Source organism: Peromyscus leucopus, chromosome 17 (genome assembly GCF_004664715.2).
Source record: "Peromyscus leucopus breed LL Stock chromosome 17, UCI_PerLeu_2.1, whole genome shotgun sequence".
NCBI lineage: Eukaryota > Metazoa > Chordata > Mammalia > Rodentia > Cricetidae > Peromyscus > Peromyscus leucopus.
This window is the reverse complement of record NC_051077.1, coordinates 8,062,356-8,085,750: the sequence shown is the minus strand read 5'-3', so window position 1 is coordinate 8,085,750 and position 23,395 is coordinate 8,062,356. Positions and strand designations below refer to the sequence as shown.

The window sequence follows — 23,395 nt, the reverse complement described above, 5'->3', positions numbered from 1 at the left end:
TGAGCTTGTTGGGATTGCTCCAGACCCAAACCATAACAGTCACACCCCGGTACGTTTGAAATGACTCCCCAGGGGAGCCTCAGAAGCTCTGCAGGAGTATTGTGATAATACACATTGCTATTACACAGGGTTGTGAAAGATGGGGTTTGGAGCCAGAGAAATGCAATCTGTGAGAAAAGACACTCCACGACTCCACCACGCTACCTCCTATCACTCTGCCTTTGTAGATGGGCTCCGTCAGATGCATGTCAAAGCATGTCTAGATGCTTTTCCTGTATGGTTTGTCTGCCCGAGGATACCCAAGTGAGTCCAGGTCAGCTCTGGATGGCTTGTTTTACGAGTGTAAGCTGTCCTGTCATATGGTAATGGTGCACAGGGCTTCTATCTCCCTTCATTGCTCTCCTACTCCTGTGACAGGGATGACGTGGGCCATTGTCTTCAACTGTCAGACTGGGACTGTACGTTCCTTCAGGACAGAGACTATTCGTAGTCATTGTTGACTTTCAGAGCAAACCATCTTGACTAATAGGTAGTGCTCAATACCCACATTTAAATTTGAAGGGACAGACTGTCCTTCCCAGATGTAAAGGGAGAAGTTCTTCCTAATATTAGCTGTGTTATAAGTGAGCAAATTACCTATTTTAATAGGATATCATGTGTGTGTATGTTTGTTTATAACATCTACATTTTAAAATACTTCTTTACGTGTTGCTTAGACCTCTTTAGATTAAGAAAACTGTAGAAAGTTAGTAACTGCATGGAATCTCTGCTTAAACTTGCTGGAATCACTCATGGCAGACTTTAGTCCACAGGTCTCTTTTCCCATATTTCTTTGTAAACTCTTCAGCATTCTTTCAGATTTTTTTTTTTTGTTGTTGTTGTTCTTAGAGTATTCTTCAGCTAGGTCAGCTGGGAGTGGGTACTCAGGCTGGGTGGTTCATCAGTGCTATGAGGGAGTGGACGCCTTGGCCTGTCTTGGCAGCTGGCTTCCAATTTTCAGTACTAATTACTGGCAGACAGACCTACCCATTCTCATCAATATTAGGGTGGTAGATCTTTGTTTTAAATGTGATCATGGGTGGTTTGAATGGGTACTATGCTGGAAAGTTGATTTCAATTCTGAAGGCCTCCTTAATCATATGGAGGGTGGTCAGGAATGGTATGCCCTTGCCAAGTCAATAAATTAGCTTCATCATCCTACATGTGAGGGAAGTTTTTCATTCCACATTTATGGCTCTCTTCAAGCTCCTCCCACCATCTTGGATCTGGTGGTCAAAGAGTCCTGTCTTCTTTTATTTTCAACACAAGCTTTCTTTGTGTAGCCCTGGCTGTCCTGGAACTTGCTCTGTAGACCAGGCTAGCATTGAACTCAGAGATATGCCTGCCTTTACCTGCTGAGTGCTGGGATTAAAGGTGTGAGGCACTACACTGGGCTTCATTTATTTCTTTTTAAAATTTCACATATCGCATCTTGTTTATTCTTAGCCATTAGTTGTTCATGTGTTTTTTCTGCCATCCCCTCTCTTCTCTTTTCTTTACCAGATACCTCTAAGTATCTTTCAAGCTATTGAAATTATTACACATCTCACCAATACTTTGTACCTTTTATTCTCCTTTCTCTGTTCATCGTCTGTCGATTTTGTTACTATGTTTAAAAGTTTATTAGTAGTTTATTTTGTAATCTGTATTCCAATTAATTTCACTGTGTTTTTCATTTCAGGCCTTTTATTTTCATTGAAAAACATTTCTCCCCTGCCTCTACATAGCCCATTTGGCCATCCCAGAACACATGAGATACAATTGTATTAACTTTGGAAGGTGTCATTTCTTCATTAAATCCAATTTATTTCCTTTTCTTCTCATCCCCTATCATGATTTTTCATGCATACCTGCTGTGGGATGTTCTGTATGTCCTGTGGGAGCCCTTCTTGGGTTCTTTGTGGCGTTACCCAGCAGGTCCGCACAGAGGATGATTAGGACCATGGGCCTGAGTGCAGGTGTCTGAGATGATCTGCACTTGGCTGTGCTGGGGGATGGTCTGTATGTCAAGTTGTTCTGATTGGTCAATAAATAAAACCTGATCGGCTGTGGCTAGGCAGGAAGGATAGGCGGGACTAACAGAGAGGAGAAATAAAAGGACAGAAAGGCAGAAGGACTGGCTGCAGCCGCCGCCATGACCATAGACACTGCAGCCGCCGCCATGACCAGCAGCATGTGAAGATGCCGGTATGCCACCAGCCACGTGGCAAGGTATAGATTTATGGAAATGGACTAATTTAAACTATAAGCACAGTTAGCAAGCTATTTGTTTGTAAGCTATATAAGTCTCTGTGTTTACTTGGTTGGGTCTGAGCGGCTGTGGGACTGGCGGGTGACAAGGATTTGTCCTGACTGTGGGCTAGGCGGAAAAACTCAAGCAACACATACCTGCCTGCTCATCTCTTTCTTTTGTGCTGTCCTGCCTTTCTCTTTCATTCTTAGCTGCTGCTACATGATGCATTATTGAACTCAGTTTTATCTAGTTCTGGGGATCAAAACCAGAGTTTGGGGCTTTCTAGGCCAGTACTGAGCTACCTCCCTAGCCTCATGGAATTTAAAATTTTTTCTCAAATCTTGGAAATATTTTGGCATTGTTTATTGAATTTCTGTTTCTCTCTCCTTTGTATATGTTAGAGGATGTGCTGTGGATGCAGAAGTAGTGAATGACTTGTTTATTGTTTTAAATCTTTGTGTATTTCTGTGCCTTTTTTGGAAATCATCTTGGGAACCACGTCTTCTAGTTTACTGGTCCTTTGCTTAGGGCCTTGTTGTCTGTTCACTGCAGCCAGAATGCTTTTTCTTCTGATGCTGTTCTTACCTACAGGTTCTGTTCTGTTTTGAAATTTGTCTTTGTGGGATATTCATATTCATTTCAACGTTCTGGAGCATATGGAGCTGGTGTAATTAGTGTTCTTTTGTGTTCTTTGGGGTCTCTCCTCCCTGTCATTTATGGGTCTCTTTCTATACATTGACTTATAACTGTCAATGAGTTATATTGCCCCACATCTTTGCATGCCTCATAAATTTTGATTGGATGGCAGAAAGAGAATTTTATGCTGTTTGTTCACTGGCTGTGTTTCATTAATATGCTGTCAGAGTTGACTCTGACCTGTGCTTAATTGACTTAGCGTCCTCTCAAGATGTGCCTGTCAGCTTGGAGAAGGTCCAGAGAAACCTCAGTCTAGGGGGAATTTTCCTGTCCAACAAGGCTGAAGAACTTTAGTCAGTGTGTTCTGATAGCTCCACCAAGTGTGACAAAGCTCTTCCTTAGTAGTTGGAGTCATATGTGAGCCCTGGGAATTGTTCAGCTTCATCCTTCTCACTATTTTTGCTCACTGTTGGGTATTTTTTTTATGTATATGTGAGTGATCAGACTCAAGGGACTTTTCTGTACAGATCCGAAGTTGTCTCTGTCAACTTCCCACTCTTTTTGGACTAGAAATGTTAGCCACACTTCCATCCCAAATGTTAACATATGTCTTCCAAACTCCTGGAGATTATCTAACTCTATTACCCTCCACCTTGAGACTTGAAAATGCCTCCTGAACGTACAATGGTGTGAATGAACAGCACTCCTGGTTGGTTTTCCTTCCCTGTAGACCCCTATCATTTTCAAACTCTGTAGCTTTTTTCATTTTTGTATACTTTCTTAGTTAACTATGGAAGACAAATACCTATAGAAGGTCCTCATCCATTTGATTTGTCTCTGTCCTTAAGTAACAAGACTGATATTTTACAATAAGATTTGTATATGTATATTTAATTTGCACGAGTGTTTTGCTTGTATGCTTGTTTGTATGTGCACTAATTGTGTGCCTGGCACCTATGACAATGAGGAGATGACATCAGTTTCCCCTGGAACTGGAGTTATAGATGCCAATTTTGGAAACTGAACCCATGTTCTCTGCAAGAGCAGTCAATGTTCGCAACAACTGAGCCATCTCTTGGCTTCCAGGCATGACTGGTCTTTTAATGGTGAATCTCAGACATAGAAGATACTGTTTATATACTGCTCTGTTATATTGAGTCATGACAGAAATTTCCTTCTACACATGCAATAGATTCCTGTAAGATTTATTTTCTTCATCTAACACCTATGTGCTTTTGATATCTACATATTGGTATCCTCAAGAAACATGTTGGGAAATCCCTCTCTATTTTGCAAATTGTGTATACTTTTATTCATTCACACTATAATCAGTCACATTCATCAGCAGATGCAATATTTTAAATTTAGTTTTAAAGCTACTATTTTGATTCCTTTATGGAATATGTCCTGTAAATATACTATATTTAATTCTAGTTGTTAAAGTTACTGGTAGCAATGTTATGGCCTATCTCCAGAATCCTATTAGTTGACTGCCCATGCAACTGACTCTGTAGTTGATGAGTGCAATACACTAGTTACTGTGGTTAACAGTAGTTTTCCAGTCCTTTGTGACTTTACTAATTTTACATGGCTTTCCAGAAGATTGTTGGGAAGATATCAAAATCTGAATGATTTTGAAATGTGTGGCTTTTGGTTTTGCTTTTTTTTTTCTTTTTGTTCTTTGTTTTTATATTGGGGATTGAACCTAAGGCACTGTGAATGTTACCACAGTATCCTGAATTATTATATTTATGTTTTATTTTGAAATAATGTTTCTGTAAGTTGCTTGGGTCAATGTTGTAAGTTGCAATGGTCAATCTTCTAACTTTCTTTTTTTTTATAATTCAATAATTTTTAATAAATGTACCAAGTCATACAGTCATGAGCACAGTTCATTTCTAGATCATGCTTGTCACCTCCATGGGCTCCTGTACATGTATGTGCAACTTTTTTTCTGTCTGTTCATGTTTTATGTATTCTGACAGCTTCTTAAGGGCATACGCATTTGTGGTGGCAAGGTGATCAGTTTATTATTATAAAATAGCCCATTTCTATGTGGCAGCTCTTTCTGCTATTGTTACTTTATCAGTATGAAAACAAAACTTCTCCAGCCTTCGTAAGATTACTGTTTACATATTACCACCTTAAAAATATTTTCCTCTCAAATAATGTCTTTTTATAAAGTGAACACTTTAGGGATCACATAACGGGGTCCTTACTTTTCACAGTATGATTCTCAGTTTTTAAGCTCACTAGTGTGCCAGCAGGTACACATGTACAAAGGAATATCTGATGAAGGTGTTCACCACGTCCAGCAGTTCAGGTGTGCCTTTTCATCTTTCACTGTCTTCTGTTTTTTTTTTTTATACTGTGCCTTTTGATATGTTTTCTTATCATTCATTATACTATTGTGTCCATGACATTGGAGTCATGCACCGTATTTCCTGAAGTCTCCTCGGGACAGCAGGAATTGTGACCCCTGAGTATAGAGGGGGTGGGCACTGCCAGGGTTACCCCTCCCTCTCTACTAAACCCTTCCTCCTTCCCAATGAGTCTGCTACCACGTTCAGGCACATTTGTGCAGCCCACTGGGTGTTACTAACTTTGCTTTCATGAGCAACCGTGGGGGTTATTATTTACTAAAGACCGGGCAACCTACCAGGGGCTACGCATTGGAGAAAAGTGATAGCTATTGTCTCAGCAATCATTGACTGCCAGTGGTGCCTCCAAGAGAGGTGGGTGTTAATGTTCTGATCCCCGCCCCTTGGGACCACCCTGCGTCCTGATGTAGAAGCCTCTTCTTAAGGAAAAATTCCACCCATTTCTATTTCTCTCTCTTCTCAATCTCTCTCTCTCTCTCTCTCTCTCTCTCTCTCTCTCTCTCTCTCTTCTCTCTCTCCTGCTTCACTCCCATGAGGTGTGCACCCCATTGACCCCCCCTCTCTCCCTTTCCTTTCTGTCTTTTCCTATCTTTCTTTTTATCCCTCATTATAATAAACCATTTCCACATGGATGCAGCCTCTGAGTTGTGAATTGTCCACCTGCCACCATGTTTGCATGGAGTGGGTCGCCCTACTGATGTATCTGCCCAGCATGGTTCCCTGCAGGTATGGGATACCCTCAGGGTCCCCCCAGATTAGTCATAAATCATAGCAGTGGGACCTCATGAGCCTCTGCTCCGTCCACAGTGAACTCAGCTTGGATGAGTTCATCACCCTGGTATTTCTGTCTAAAACCTAAAAGAGAAAGTTATCCACACCAGTCTTCACATGAGAAAATACACACAAAGTCATCTCCATCCATCCATGAGAAATATATATTAAATGTAAGATTATGAAGGTTAGCTAAAAATTTGAACCTTCCCCCCCAAATTTAGAAAAAGATCACTACAAGTCTGACAGCAATTACGGGAGAGCCACCAGGGGTAAAGCCTTATAAGCAGGGTAGTTAAACTTCGGTCACCCAATTCAGCCTATTTAGAAGTGGGCCATAAAGCAAGGAAAAGTAATTAAAGAAGGGGGTTGCACTTGAACCTTGCAGGCATTGCAATATCTGGGCCAAATATTCAGAGAAATAAAGTTGGGCAAGGAAAGTGCCTTCACATCCATCAGAAGGTAGTGTCTGGTGCTAAAATAAATGAAAGCCATCAATGTCTAGCTTGTGGGCCGCACAAAGATGAACTTCCCATCTCAAAGCACACTGACCTGCGTCGCAGCCCACAAAGCCTTTTGTGCTGGCTTCTTTCAGAAATGGAGTCAGCATATTCATGAAGTTCATTAAGGATGTCCATTCTTTTAGCCACTGCTGTGGAGGAAATGGTGTTGAGTATTCTATATTTTCCTTCCCTTAGCATCAACTTTGATCAAATTTGTTCTCATAATACCTGCAGCAGCTTCCAGAGTATAAATTACAACACTATGTAATTTATACTAATGAAACTGATAAAGTAACGATCCATTCTTTGAACAAGACCAGTTAATTCAAATCCAGCAGTGCAGCGGGCAGTGGGAAGAGTTATATTACTAGCCAGCATGATAAGAAGCTTAATGAGATCTGAGAGATATGATTGTGCCCAGAGAGATAATTGGCTCAAATTATTTTTCATTTTTCTTTAATCTTTACTTAAATGTGATTGCCAACATTCTCAGAGGATCAGAACTGGAGCCTCAGACAGAAACAGAAGGTGTGAATGTTGCAGAAATCAATTCCCTCAGGATATCTTTAGGATAATTGGGACTCAGGTGAGAGCAGTTTCTTAGGTCACCATGGGGCCATGGCATGGACTGGGCTTATGAAACCTCTGTCCTGTGGCACAAGTAAGTGGATATGGTGGCGCCACCTGGAATCTGCATTTACGTGATACCATGTACCCTTTAAGGTTGAGTCTACTGCTGACTGCATGTTCCTTCAGTATCCCTTGACTCTGCAGAAGCTCAGAGTTCAAAAGGCGCCATGTGCTCCCAGTCTTTGCATTCCGGTTTCTGGAGTACCAGATTCTGGTGTCAGCAATGTCTTCCCTCTGTGACTGTTCTTCTCTCTGTACCTCACATTGCTCTAGTGTGAAAATAGTCTCATTCTACACCGTAGTGGTTTCATGGCTTATACCTTCTTGAGGATCCTCAGAAACCAAGAGAAGCATGATCTCATCACATGGTGACAGAGGGAAAGAGGTACTAATAGCTATTTTCTTAAAACTCTCTTGCTTTCTACAGTTGTGGAAGGATACTGAACATCAGTTTAGACTGTGATCACCTCATGCCTCCTGTGGTCCATTGGACAGCTGTTCCATCCTGCATCCATTGGTGATGCTGAATGTACTGGGCCCTTGTGGCCACATCTACAAATTGAAGCCTGAGTTCTCTGTCTTATCCCACTTCAAGTACCTGGTAAGTGACCTGATATGGTGAGAGCCTGCTTTGTTCCATGTTAAGTGACTTAGGAGACACAGTGAATGTGGAAAGGACAGATTTCCATCAAGAAAACTTAACCCGTCCCATAGACAGGTAAGAGAAACTAGTAGATGCACTTTCCTCTCTCTTGCCGTGTACTAAGCACGGCATCTAAAGAATTTTTCTGAAAATATCCCACAGCCACTCAGGACTCACAGTGTTTCTTGGAACATTCTGGGTAGTTTGTCATGAATCATAGGGTTTTCTTCCCACACCCCTCTCTTTTTCACTTTTCACCCTTGAGATTGTGCCTCCTAATACAGTGCTGGTTTTTAAGTTTTGCCTCATGTTTCTCTTCCAAGGAATGTGACCCGCTGTAGAAAGGAAGCTGCTGAAGGGAAGGGCGGGACTTGTGTTGTTCACTGTCTAGAAGCAATCCTTACAGCCAGTGGCTATGCAGTGAAGCACCATTCATTACCTGGAGACCTCTTGTGTATACTGGTCAGGTTCAAAGGAAGCTCCAAATGCCCCAAACTCCAAAAGGCAGTCCAAATATCCAGAAATGGTCTCAACCTGAACTATAGGAGGACTTCTGGAGGTTAGGTAAAGCCAGCATTCCTCAGGAACATGTGAAACTTGTTCACGTATACCAAAGGGAGTCACTTCCCTAACCTCTGGCAGAAGGGCACAGGGCTGCCTGTGGCACCTATCAGCATATCAAAGCCTATGCTGGCCTCCAGGCTCCCTCAGTATCACAAGTACCAGTTACGTATTTCAAAGTCTGTGCTGGCATCCTAGCCCTTCTCACCTCTCCCCCTTCCCTAAGCTCCCTCCAGCTCATGGACTTCCCTTCTCATTCTTCTTATAACCCACTGATCTATATTCACTCTATACTCTGCTCCTGCTTATCTTACCATATTTTCTCTCTCTCTCTCTCTTTTTTTTTTTGTCCCCTGCTATTCTCCCCTCTCTTGCAGATAGCCCGGCCATATCCAGTCTGCTGGCCATGTTCAGTCTACCTCTTCTCTCTGTCTTGGATTCTTCCAGATGCCTCTAGCTATTCTCTGATATCTACACTAAAAACTGCCCCCTTACCCATACCATGCAGTGGTCATGTTACGAGTTTATATAGTACTGAGGTGAGAAGTGTTGGAGAGAATGAGTCCCTGTAGTGCATTGTGAAGTCATCAAGCAATAATGATCACAGGATCTGCAGAGTGGGTTTTTTTTATATGATAGATTTAAAGGATTTTGGATAGAAAATAGCAAAAAAGTTCAGAGCTTTAACATTGCCTTTGAGGACGATTGTGTCATTAAGCCTGAGGAGGCACTGTACTGAACGTCAGACTCTGCGTCTGATGAAAAGCGTAAGGTACCTGGGGAAAGCCTAAGCATACAGAATTCAAAGGTCCATATATCAGAGTCAAGTCCTGCAGCAAGCTCCTAGAGCTGGTCTAGTGCTACAAGAGCCTGGGAACTGTGCACATCTAATTCCCCTGAACCCTTCCTGTTAATGGAAGCAGACTCTTCAAGTTGCCAGAAGGAAAGAGTCTTGCCTTTCCTGAAAACATTCAATGATGTCACTTAACAGGAACATCACATTGTGGTGTCTACCGACTTCAAACTCTTGTCTCTCCATCAGAGAGAAGAAAATAGGCCGAGTGACACAGGTACTGGAGAGCCTGGTTGGTTTTCAGTGGATGGCACTGTTGGGATTGGATCGTGTGGTGTTAGTCATAGGAGCCGAATATGGAGGTGACTCTGGGATAATTCAGAGGTACATGTACTTTGAGGAAGGGTTTTCTACATTTACTGAGACAAGTGGAGCTGTTCTTAAGGGTTCTATGGTTCGGGTTACTGAAGCCTGAACTTCAAACTGGCCTGAGGAAAGGAAAAGATAACAGAAGCTTTATGGTACTGGATTGAAGAGAAAGTCAGAAATCTCAGGGATGGAGACGTAGAAGTCAGGGAATGTTTCTGAGGTGAACCTGAGAACCATTGCTGACATATTTCCCAAGGAGGCCTGGGTGACATCATTACCCTGAAGATATCTTCACTGGTCATGGATGGCCACTGCAGATGGAGATTGTAGAGGATGATTATGATACTTGAGTCTCTTGACTCAGTAGCAGCTCAGGCCTCATATTTAATAATCGTAAAAATCTCACCCTTTCCTATTCTGGTAGAGTTCCTGGCAAGGAACCAGGAAATAAGTAGAGTTGGAGCAAGCATCTTGAAAGAACACCACAGGGGTTTATCTCAGGGGGACTGATTTCTCTTTCAAAGGGCTCTGTGTTAGTGAGTTGTCAAGAACTGATAAAGCAAGCTAGAGATCACTGGCCCACTGCAGAAGCTGATGTCAATCCTCTGCTTGGCAGATGCGATTGTTCTTCTGAAACTCCATGGATTGACCATATAGCTAGCAATAAAGACACTGTGAAGTTCTAACCATTGCACAGCTCCGCATGGACCCAGGCTTCATGGTTGCAGTTTCAATCCTCACAGCCCAAAATGGTAGATTGTCACTGTAATGGATGGGTGCTGTTACGTGTCTTCCATCCCAGAACCCTGTCACTATCATTGACACCCCCATCAGCTTCACACAGCACTTGATCATCTTGAGTTTCTGTAGAGCATCTTGCTGACTACTCTATTGGTATCATCTTCCCTTTCAGAGCTTCTGATGAGTTCTGTCTTAGGCCAGTTTGCCGAAACAAAACAGACTAAGGGGGCTTAAGCAATTGATGCATCCCATCCTTCATGGCTGTGGAGGTCACGGTACCAGAAGATTTCATTCCAGTGAGGGCTCAGAAGCTAGAGCTGCCAGAATCCACACAGCCATCACATAGGCCGTAGTGTGTACAGAAGGGGCATGATGGAGTCTTAGTCTCTGAAAGGAGCTAGAGCACAGCCCCATGGGAAAGATCTGCCCTCCTGACTCCCAAACTGCTCTCCACTTGAAAAACATCTTTCTCTTTCTTATTATAGCATCATATTAAACTTGGGACACGAGACACTCTTCTGATAACTGAAGCTCACCATAAGAACTGTGTTATTGATCCTTGTGAGCCAGAATAAAGGAGAATAGACAGCTAACACTTGTCCCATTGAGTGGTACATCCTGGATCAGAGGAGCAGAATAAGCAGAGTGCACTTCAAGTGCTTCCTCAACTCAAAGCTGAGAGGCTGCTCACATTCAGTGCTGTGAGGAGAGTAGTGGTTGATTCTGCATCATAGCTGTGGTCTCATTACCTTTTCCTCCTGGGGCCTCTGAACATAGCACCACCCTGAGGTGAACCCTAATCATGCCTTCATATTCTTTCACACCCCTGGAGACTAGAAGTATAAAGCCACGGGCTCATCAGGGCTACATTCTTCCTCATAATGTTCAGAGGTATAAATCGTTCTTAGCTCTTAGGGCTTTCTTTGTTCGCTGTCATCCCTGACACTCCTCCTCTAGGAGACACATCACTATAATCCCAGCCCTCCTTGATTCATGCTCATCCATTCTCCAATGTTTCCAGGTCACCTTCCCTATGTGCATGCCTGACTCTGTATACTAACATGCCCTTAAGATACCTGTCACATTAAAATAGCACACTTCCACTTCATCCTAATAATTATAATGGCAAAAGTCATGTTTCCAAATATGGCTGCTTTTTATAAGCATTGGAGATGGATGGGACTAAAATATAAACTTTTGGAGTTGTAATTCAATTCAAAACACCCAGTATATATTGCTAGATTATCTTAGATTCAGCTTCAAGACTATCTTCATGGGCAGTAGTAAAGGGAAGTGTTTGTAAGGGGAAGACCTTTGCCAAGTTCATTTGCTTATCTATTTCCATAGAAGACAAGGTGAACTGATGTGTAGACTACAGTCTTCCATAAACATCATGAGGTCTGGGTTCCAGAACCCACTATGGATTCTGTGCATGTTTAAGTGTCTTATGTAAAATGGTATATTTGTATAGAATGTACATAGATCTTGGCATATGATTTAAACAATTCCTAGATTACGTGCACTACCCAACACATTGTAAATGCTATAAAGTAGCTATTATGCTGCATTTCTCAATGAATAATGGCAAGAAAGGAAATGTACACACATTCAGTATACACACAGATTTCTTTCTCCGATATATATCATCTGTGGATGCATCCATGGATGCTGGGCAGTGGGTTTTAACTGTCAACTTGAGACAACCTAGAATCACCGAGGAGAAGAATCTTAATGAGGAATGGTATAGATCAGTTTGGACTGTGGGCATGTCTCTGGGGCACTGCTTGATTAATTGGTGTGGGAAGACCCAGCCCATTGTGGGTGTTGCTGTTTCCTAAGCATGGTGTCCTGAACAGTGTAAGAGAGGAGAAAGCTAGCCGAGCACAGACAAGCAAAGATCTGTGTGCTTTTTCTCTCGGGTTTTTACTATGGTATGGTGCTTCCAGTTCATCTCCCAACTATGTAAATATTTCAGCAGTATCACCAGGCCCTTCTTCTCAAACAGGCTCTTCCTCCATCAGCTTTGGTGCATAGATTCATGCCAGCACTGACCTCCTGTGTGCGGTCTGGAATGCATTCTTCCCTCTCAACATGCAGGGACAGGGGACACAGCTTTGCCTGAATAAGAAAATTTCCCAAGATCTCCTGTTTACAAGGCTCCTCTTTCCTCTCTGTGGCCAAGGGCATGTGGTGGGGGTATTTAGATTAGGTCTTGATAGAGCAATTATCCTTCTTTACAGCTCCTTTAAAGTCCTTGTAGTCAAGTCTGAATAAATTTCAACCTAATTGTCACTTATTAGCACCCTGGGTCCAGTCAGTTGAAACTGTGTGGATTCTCTCCCTCTTCTTTTATGCTGGATATTTTAAAGGTCTTTGGTTTAGAGTGGCCTACTACCACTTTCCAGCTCTGGGCTGACCCATTTTAAACAAATATGTACTAGGAAGCATTGGTCAGACTAGACTCTTGGGACAGTGGATTAATGATGCTGCCACAGTTCCTGCCCTTGGAAAACTAGTCAACATTGGAGGTTAACTAAGACTTATTAGAAGTAAATGATTGACCATGCCCAGGCTTTTCTCTGTGAAGCAGACTTTGTGTAGCAAAACAGAACAGTCCTCTGGGCAAGAAAACTACAGAGCCAGTGAAGAAACTGAGGCCTGTTGAAGAATATTTTCTATTTGTATTTGTTCAGGCTGGTGAGATAGGAAAGTAGGGTTGTGTGTCATCAAGGAAGTTCATGTTTCTGCCTTAAATGTGTCAGGACTCTTTAGAAATAATGGGACAAGATAGCATATTTTCATATGTGTGTGAAAATTCATATATATATATATCTACATTATGTACATGTATATATACATAATATATGTATGTATATATGTATGTATTTACACACATATAAATTCATATATATGTATATATGTGAATTTTCCACTTTCTTTCTCCAGTGTCTGTCTCTCTATGGCAACTATGTCCCTGCATCTTTCCAAAAATCTTCATATGCCATCCTTCTTCGCCACTATCCTCTGTGCCCATGACAGACATTTATACATCCCATCCTACAGTGACACTCATCAGACTCTTTGGTCATTGGTGAGGAGATTCTTCTTACTCTTTGACTATTATTGACACTTATCTTACTCTTTGACCATCAGTGGCACTTGCTAAAGTCACATTCTATTTGTTTTTCTGCAGTTGAATAAGGTGCCCTCACAAGGGAAAATGTAAGTGCAGAGCGTATGGGTGTAGAGTATGAAACTAGATAGAATACCACAAGAGTGGAAAAGGAGGTGCTGAAGTGGAGGAGGAAATGGGGACACAGGACACGAAAGCAGAGAGGAGGTTATGATGTGTGGTGGAAGAGTATGAAGGAATTGAGGTAGATGAGGAAAAAGAAGAAAGAGAGGGGGAGAGGAGAATCAACAAAAACAGAGTTTGATTAAAAATATTGTAATTAAATCAAACACTTCACTTTCTAATAAAAATTATGAGAGATTAGTGGGGGTAATGATGAAGATTATGAAAATATATTGCATACTGTACAAACTGATGACATGATTGCTCCATGGTATGGGAAGGTTTTATGCTAGATATAAGAGAGAGAAACAGCTAGAGGTGCCTGGAAGAGTCTAGAGCAGAGACGAAGAGTAGATTGAACATGGCCAACAGACTGGGCATGGTGAGAGCTATCTATGAAAGAAGGGATAATAACAGTGGATAGAGAACAGAGAGAGCTTAGTGAGAATACCAGGAGCCTAGAATAGTACGAATAGCCAGGTTATAAGAAGGGTGAGTAGCTGAGGAGAGGGAAGGGCCAGGAGACTGGCATTGGGGCATTGAAATGTTGAGCATGTATGTGTGAGTAGGGACTAAGGGAGCCTGCAGGCTAGCATGGGCCTTGATTATGCTGGTACATGCCACAGGCATATATTAATTGGAAAGCCATATGTCCCTTTTGCTGGAGGTAAGGGAAATGACTCCTTTTGAGAGACAAGTCCCTGAGGAATGCTGGCTTTCACCTAACCTCCAGAATCCTATTATCGTCCAGGCTGAGCTCATTTCTGTATATTTGGATTTCCATTTGAAGTTTGGGGAATTAGAATTTCCTTATACCTTGTGTGTGTGTGTGTGTGTGTGTGTGTGTGTGTGTGTGTGTGTGTGTGTGTGTGTTAGATTCTCAAAAGGAAGAACACACCTAATGTGGTCCAGGGTGTTTTCCTGACTTCTCCCCACCTTGGTTTGAGGCTTTAAAGTTTGTGTTCCTGAATAGCTGGGCATTTTTCTTTCTCTCTCTCTTTTTTTCTATTTCTGTGGCCTCCAGGCAGGTGCTGGACTTCCACAATGCTTGGGGTTCCCACAGCGATGTAGAAGAAGAGTAATTATGTGCACGGTGCACAGGGGAGGACTATTCCAATGTCCTAGTCTGAAAGACCATGAGCAGGCTGCACAAAACCCCAGAGCAAATTAATACATGGGGTGTTCCTCTAGAGCTCAGTGGAAATGACTTACTGTTGGAGGTCAGAGGGCCAGGTTATTGAGTAAGCTTTACAGCCCCTAGGCAGCACCTCTCTAGATGGTGAGCAGCATATGGGGAGGTGTGAATAAATCACAGACAAACCTCTGCCTTCAACTGAGACTTGATATCTTAGCCACTGCTGGACCTGGCTAGTGATGGGCTGTGAAAATGAGGGAAAGAGGAAGAGCTACAGTGTAAAGTTCCAGGATCTTCAATAGCTTTCTCCTTTCTAAGCACATGAAGCCCATTTGTATTTATGTGTGGACATGTTATTCCCTTTGACAATGACATAAGCAGCCTTCAAGTCCCCCTGCAACATCACGGCTTCCGAGCTTGTTTCAAATGCCTGCTCACAACTTGTTACTCATCACTTTACTCTCTGAGCACTCCATGGCTCTTTTGATGGTACCTTTATCATCATGAACACATGCCAATATCTGGCTTGCTTTTCCTCAACTAGAAAACTCTATTAGGACACTGTGTTGGCTAGGATTCTTGTCAACATGCCACAAACTAGAGTCATGGGGGAGAGGGAACCTCAACTGAGAAAAAGCTTCCATCAGATTGGTCTATAGGAAAGCCTGTGGGGCATTTTCTTAATTAGTGATTGTTGTGGGAGGGCCGAACTCACTGTGCTTTGCATGTTGGCTCTGCTTTGGTTCCTGCCTTCATATTCCTGCCTGCTCCTGCTCTGGCTACCCTCGTTGATGATCTGTGACATGGAAGTGTAAGCAAAGTAAGTCCTTTCCTTCCCATGTTGCCTTTGGCCAGTGTTTTATAGCATAGCCACAGAGAAAAGCTAACGAGGACAGACACTGAATGTCCTCTCTGTCCCTTGACTCTCTTGTGTGCCCCACCAACCCCAGGTCAATGAAGTACCTGTGAAATCTTCTTCTTTTTAGGTGCTGACAATGCTTTGTTGAGATGAGGACCACTGCGCAGTGAGTGATGTCTGCATCCCCAATAGTCAAGTAGGAAGAGTCCAGTTGTTGTAGCATAGGCATCTTCAGAATGCAGCTGTCCCAACCGGAACCAGGGGCTGTGATCCTTGAGCTACATCATCCAGGGTTATATGACACTTAGTTTGCTCACTTGTACTTTTTTTATTGGATGGCTTTTATTTCTAGGATCATAAGATGCTAGATGAGATAGGGAGGTGCAGGGGTCCAACATTTCAAGATTTCCTCAACAGGCTTTGACTTTGGTTCATCAAAATTTCTCGGCAAATTCTCATTGGCCACATGGCCCCTGAGAGATGAGCATTTTAACTTTCTGTCTCTGAAAACACAGAGGGGAAGAATAGGACTGGGGAAGGTCTCAGGGACCACTTCCCAGGCCTGCCACACCTGCAGACAAGGGTTTGTGGGAATATGAGGGGCTGCCAAGTACAATGAGGTACAAACTAATCCTTGCATCCAGCAGGAAGACTGAGTGTGAGTTTGGTGATGGCCTCAGCAGGTGAGGGAGAGGGTATGTTCTTGTTCACAGTGTGTGCACACACTCTCTCAGAGCTTTGCTCCTGATCTGGCCAACTTTGCCTGAGTCCTATGGGAATTTCATATTGTGGATTGAAAAATTGTGAAAAACATGTTTTTACAAAAACTGTTTTAAAAAGTATTGTCCCTTTGGTGTCTGTCTTTCTAACAGGTTGTGATGCTGCTGGAACATAATAGGTTTTCTTAGTCTCAGTTGCAAGATAGGACGATGGTGGCATCTTATGTGAGCTTGCTTAGATCAAACACTCTATTGGTGTCATCCCACCTGAAGACCTCTTTTTTTTTTTTTTTTTGGTTTTTCGAGACAGAGTTTCTCTGTGTAGCTTTGTGCCTTTCCTGGATCTTGCTCGGTAGACCAGGCTGGCCTCAAACTCATAAAGATCCACCTGGCTCTGCCTGCCAAGTGAAGGGATTAACGGCGTGCACCACCACTGCCTGACAAGACCTCTTTCTTGTTCCAAATGTTGTGACAGTGGCTAGCCCTCCCTGAGCCCCTACTGATTCCATAAAACTTAGTAGTCCTTAGCTTCATTCCTGCAAAACACACTTTGTCCCTTCACTTCAGTTGACAAATTACCCCAGGAAATGTTCACATTGAATCACCTGCAAATCTGAAGTTCTGTGATTGGGGTCCAATGAGACCAAGCCTTGACTTACATGATGTGGAGGCCATTGTTGGTGTACTTATGTCTGTCGCCTACTCGGCATCTGTACCACTTCTCTGAGGTGTACCTCTGCAGCCTACATACCCCGTAGCATTTGCCTGTAGCCAGTTATGTAAAATGTAATTGCAGCTGCATGTGCCTGTTGTATTTATCCCTGTTTGGTTGTATTTATCCCTACATAATTTTTACCTGGACAGTTTTCAAATAAATTGATACTGTACAATCCCTCTGCCTCCGATTCTGATCTATAAGACACAGCCGGGATCATGGCATGCTACATGTCTCCTTATAAGAAACAGTTGATGAAGCAGGAGGCCTGGATTTCAGAGAGGATTGACTAGGTTCCCAACCCAGATGGGACATGCCAGCTGTTTTAGTTAGGGTTTCTATTCCTGCGATGAAATGCCATGACCAAAGAGCAAGTTGGGGAGGAAAGGGTTTATTAGGCTTAAACTTCAGCACTGCTGTTCATCACTGAAGGAAGTCAGGACAGGAACTCAAAACAGCACAGGATTCTGGAAGCAGGAGCTGATGCAGAGACCATGGAGGGGTGCTGCTTACTAGCTTGCTCCCCATGGCTTGCTCAGCACACCTTCTTATAGAACCAGGACCACCAGACCAGGGATGGCACTACCCACCATGGACTGGGCCCTCCCCCATTGATCACTAAATGAGAAAACACCTTAGAGCTTAATCTCAAGGAGGCATTTCCTCAGCTGAGGCTCCTTCTTCTGATGATGCTAGCTTGTGTCAAGTTGACAGACACATAAAACCACCCAGTACACCAGCAGTACTGCCTGAGTGTAAAGGGGATGCAGTTATTGCAAAGGTCAATGAGGCTGGTGTGACAATCAATCAGAGGGTTGGAATATGGAAGGGAGTGTAGTGATAGTTTATATATCTTATTGTTTCCAGAGGAAAGAGTCACCAAATACTAACCACACTTGGTTAACTGGGGGGTGAGGAGAGAGAGAGAGAGAGAGAGAGAGAGAGAGAGAGAGAGAGAGAGAGAGAGAGAGAGAGAGAGAGAGAGAGAGAGTTCACTACTCAGATGGAAAGTTTTAGGTTCTCATACTTCTGAAGCATTAGATCTGGCATTTTTCAGGAATAATTCTGAAATATTCCTGCACCCATATCTGTCAAGTTCTCCCCTGTGGTTTCACAGAAATCTAAGGCCACCTAGAGAAGATATTGCAGTTCCTTAGGCTCTGCCTCAGGTGGGGGAGGCAAGGGTACTCACGGTGTGGCACAGGTGCCTTGTAGGAACAGTTTTGACGGTAGAGTACAGCCCACAAAACCATGGAACGAATAGAAGGTTTGACCCAGAAGGCTTTGCTGTGCTCACAGCTGCAGTGTGAGGAACGACACTGGCGGTGGAGTGAGTTCCAATGGTGCAAGTCATAGCCCTTGACCGTGGAGGCATGCAAGTTGACTGTCTCTACGGAATAGGCTAAGGGGGATAAAAGGACAGGAATGAGAGCCTGTAAATACCATCACAAAAATGTGTATGTATCAAGTTTACAAAACAAACCTAAAGGGACCAGGGAGATGGTTCGGCTGGAAAGGGCATTTGCTGTGTAAGGCTAATGATTTGGGTTCAAACTCAAGAACCTTTGTAAATGTGGAGGAAGAAAGCTGATTCCACAAAACTGTCCGTTGACCTCCATACATGTGCCATGGCATGCACCCCCACCCATCATGTGCATTCATACACACATACTCTCTGTCTGTGTGTCTGTCCCTCCCTTCCTCTCTTCTCTAAACAAATGAAAAGCAAAACCAAACAAAAGAGCAGGCTGGATTACAGAGAAGGAACATGTAAGGAGCACAATGAAGGAGTGCATATGATCCCAGGAGTGGGGTGGAGGGGAAGACGCAAAACACGCACAGGCGCTTGTGCTCAGGAGTGGTCTTGTGACTGAAGACTGTGTAGCATTTAACAACAGAGGACAGAGGGAAGGCAGAGAGATGAGCACTGTGCATTCACTCATACCAGGTTTTGTGAAAACCAGGAAAACACAGGTGACAGACTGTTTGAAGACAAAAGCTGTCTTCTCTTTTTGTTCAACATGAAGCCCAATGTTTTTATTTCTTTAGACTATTAATAATTTTGTTCCTTTGTTTGCATGAATCCTGCATTTTACAATAAATTTCTGTACTCTGGACAGAACAAGGCTCATACTTTCTTTTAAAATGCTGCCACAATAATATGACTTTGTGTTTGAATAGTGCTCCAAAGAAGTTTAGGAAGCTTTAGTCAGATCTCTCAGCTCATGTTTTCCCGTGAGCCTCCTCTAAGCAGACAGCCCTGTTCATATTTTACTAGGAAGTATGGAACTGACCAACAACACACGAACTTCCCAAGCCCATGTCTAGCAAATGACCTAGAGACTAGCCTCAGAACTCCATTCTCCTATTCCCTACTCTATTGTGATGTTTTTAACACAATGAAATGGACCATTGTTCACACATCACTGAAAGCTAAGAACAAAGTGATTATAATTCAGTTATGTTATTCTATTAAGTAGAAATACTGGCCAAGTTTATTTTGCTTTATGTTTTGAAAACGAAGGAGATAAATAGGAAGAGGAGAAAATGAAAAGGCAGGTACCAATGCTCCTAAAGGCAGTGGTTATCCAGATGATAGAAGACAATTATCCAGAATGACTTCTGACTTCTACATGAATGGTCACATACATGCACATACACCCCCAAGAGAACACACACTAACATGTGCATAAGACACATGCATACAACAGCACACATGCAGCTTCCTAACCCATAAGAGCTAAGCATCTAGCTCTATAGTGCTTGTGTAGCATGGCTGAGGCCCTGGGTTCAATCCCTTGTAACACAAGTATTTCAAGTTCCTATGAATATGTATTAAGAGTTTAATATGTATTTTAACTCAAAGAAAAATTCTATCATATTTTGAATCATTGTTAATCATTTTACATTAGGCACTGTACAGTGTGTTGCTCAGCTTTCTGACATTGTGACAAAACACATGTGCCCATTAAACTATAAGGAAGAAAGTTGAATGTGGCTCATGGTTGCAGAGTTTGGGTCCTGCTGTCTAATGCAGATCATCAGGACGGAGGCAGTGCTTACCTCATGGATGCCTGCTGGGGAGGAAAACAGAGAAGAGGAGAGGCCAAGAGCCCAATACTGGCTTTAAGGCTATACTGCAAAAGAACTAACTTTCTCTTACTAAGCTCCAGATTTTCAAGGTTCTAGAACCCTCCAGTGGTAGGACAAGCTACTGTCGAAACATTTGGTGAACACTCACAGCATTAACTTCTAAATGTGTCACAGTCGTGTGCCCCATCTTTCTTTCTTGAGCCAAGAGCTTCAACTGAGCATCCTCAGAGATAGGTATTTCTACAGAAATGTACATAGACTTCAGGAACAAAATCCCAACACCTGCTTTGTTTAAGCAGGACACTGCTTTAGAAGTGACTCCTTTTTCTAATATATTTACCATTTCTGTGACAAATCCCAAATTTGTGGACCAAATTTGTGACCAAAATCAATTTCAGGGAGAAAAGGATTTATTTCAGCTTGCAGATAAAGTCCATCATTGAGAGAATAAGGGCAGGAACTCAAGCAGGACCTTGAAGGAGAAACCATGGAGGAGAACTGTTTTCTGGATCACTCAAACTCACGCTTAGCTAACTTCGTTATAGCCCAGGACCGTCTGCCCAGGGAATGGTGTCACCTAGGTAGGCTGGACCCTCTTATAGCAACTAACAATCTAGATAATACTCACTCACGCAGACATAACTACAGGCCAATTCTGATCTGAGAAATACCTCTCAGACGACTCGAGGCTGTGTCAAGTTGACAGTTACAACTAACTAGGACAACTCCCATGCCCGCCTCACCTGGTCTAGGTAATAATCCTCCACTCTTATTTCTGGCTGTGTTTGTTTTGGTTTTGGTCTCACCAAAATGGGAACCCATTGTGTTTTGTTATTTTAGTATGCATCCAACATTTCAAGGGTCTTTTGAGAGTGCATTTTCTTAAAATATTCTGTTTTCCTTGGGGCAGGGGGATGAAGCTGTGGACTTCTTGATCCCAGGTTCTAATTCATCATTGTGTACTTCACAAACCTAGAGCTCAGCAGGATGCATACCTTTCAGCAGATGAACAAACGACTGAACGTGAGGGGTGTGCAATGGTCATTCCTGTTTTTAAATCTCATCTGCTCCTTCTTGACATTGGAACTCCCGGGCACTTGTTTTAATTTTGTATCTTTCATCAGTCAGAAGAATTACTGGCCTTTTAACAGGGAGAAGTAAATTGTTTTTGTGGGTGAGAAAACTAGGAAAACAGGCACTGTGTTGGAGAGAATAGCAAATTATTGATCAAAAACAGTTTGTTACAGGGAAATGTTTGGGGAAAAAGTGGAAGATGGGGGAAGTCAGCCTTTGCTTTAAATATACCGCCTGGTGTTCAGAAGGAACGTGTGAATAGAACCAAGTGTTTTCCTCTAGAATCTGAAGCAGACTCAGAGAAGTGGCCCCCTTTCCTTGAGCACTTTTACCTTAATGTGTGTATTAATAAGGCTTTTGCTTAAGATCTGGGGGAAGGTGAATCTAAAAGACAATCCAACAAAACCAGGCAAAGTGCATGTGAATTAAAGTCTTGATTTGTATGACTTCATCATGCACGCATGAATGACCTCATTCATTCTTGCAACACTCCTTTCTTTGGGGGCCACTGTGAGGTGGTCACAGGCTTTAGCCCAGCTAAGGAAAGAGACCAGGGGCTGGTCCACTTCATCCTACCTTCCAGTCAGAAGAAAAGAGTCAGATGTGGAGAGCACAATAGAGACAGAGCACTGGATAGAGGGGGTGGGCGGTGTGTGTGCCCTGCTTGTCAGTGATGATGTGAAGTTTGCCGTGAGCCCGAGGAGCAAAGGGAGGAGGGTGCTGCTGACACCGAGGGAAGTACCTCCCAGGTGGGGAGGAGACTGCACAGACTCCCAGCTTGGCCTGGGCACCAGTGCAGAGGGAACAAGTCTATAAACAGACGGCACCTCAGGGATCCTGGTGGCTCAGGTGTTCCAACCAGCCTCTCATCACACAGCCGTCCAGCCTCGTCCTTTAAGACAGCTGTCTGCTAAATACAGAGTCTACACGGGCACGGTGTACGCGCAAGTGGGACCTGATGGCCTCTCAAGAGATTTAGGGAAGCACATAATGTTCGGGAAGGAAGGAATACGGAAAGGAAGTTGAGTTTCTTTAGCCGTCAGTTTTCTCTTGAGCGCGTGGGGGAATTGTCCTGCACAGCTCGTGCTGTGCTGGTAAATACAGGTCACGTGCTGCCTGTGACACATGAGGCATTGTTCCCAGGCTCTATTCTTAGTCTCAGTCTCGCCCTTCTCCAGGACACTTAGACACGCCAGGCATCAGATTAGTTTCAACTCAGTAATCCCAGAACTTCTCCACTGAAAATAAATTGTAGAGCTTTACCAAGAGCAAAATATTACAATAAAAATAGAAGCCTGTGGTGTGTGTGTGCATGCTTGCATGCGTGCATGCGTGTGTGCATGCATGCGTGTGTGTGTGTGTGTGTGTGTGTGTGTGTGTGTATGTGTCTATGTGTGTGCGCGCGCAGGCATGTATATGAATCTACATAGGTAATGTGAGTGTTTGCATTTTTGCATATATTTGTCGTCTGTGTGCATATGCATACATGCCTCTGAGCAAGTATGTATAGTTTTTGGGTGTTTGTGATGTCTGTAGCAGTTGCCAGGTCTTACACAGAGGTGAAGGTTGACATGACATTGAGTATACAGGGTTGGATGGTGTAGCAGCTATGATGCAACTGAACAGTTGCTGGGAAGGAGATAGGCTGGACCCTGCATAATAATCCAGGAAAAGAAAGGCCGTGTCTGGCTTCCATGTGCCAGCGTCAGACACCGAGCAGTCCTTGAGTGTGAGCCAGAGCCTGGGCTTTGGTGCTAATTCTGTAATGTACTAGCTGAGAGACCCTGGGCATGCCATTTCACCTTTAGCTTTCAATCTTCCCCAATGGACTTCAAAATGGTGATACAAGAGTAAAATGAGATAACGATACATAAAAGCATTTCCCAAATGCTGAACAGCTCTTTAATTAAGCCTATCGCCACCGGCAGGATTTTTCAGTGAATCAAATTAGTGGGAAATTAGTTTAATGGGTCACATTCAGTATTAAAAAAAAAACCAGAATAAAGTGAGTAGAAGGCATATAATATTTAGAAAATACTGATGTGGAAATCAGAGAATGAGGTCCAGAGTTAGAGTCAATCAGATAGCCTGCCTTCCAGTCCAGCCACTTAGGGGATGTATGACAGCCCACAAGTTAACATAACTCTCCAATTCAGTTTCCTAATCTGAAAAATACATCTATTTAAGGAAATTCTTATAAAAGGA

The 23,395-nt window shown here is 43.0% G+C and overlaps 1 pseudogene; it reads right to left on the bottom strand.

Annotated features, from left to right (window-relative positions):
• Nucleotides 1-801: 801 nt before the first annotated feature.
• On the bottom strand, nt 802-20,848 carry LOC114701871 (annotated as a pseudogene).
• Between the last annotated feature and the right edge of the window lie 2,547 nt (nt 20,849-23,395).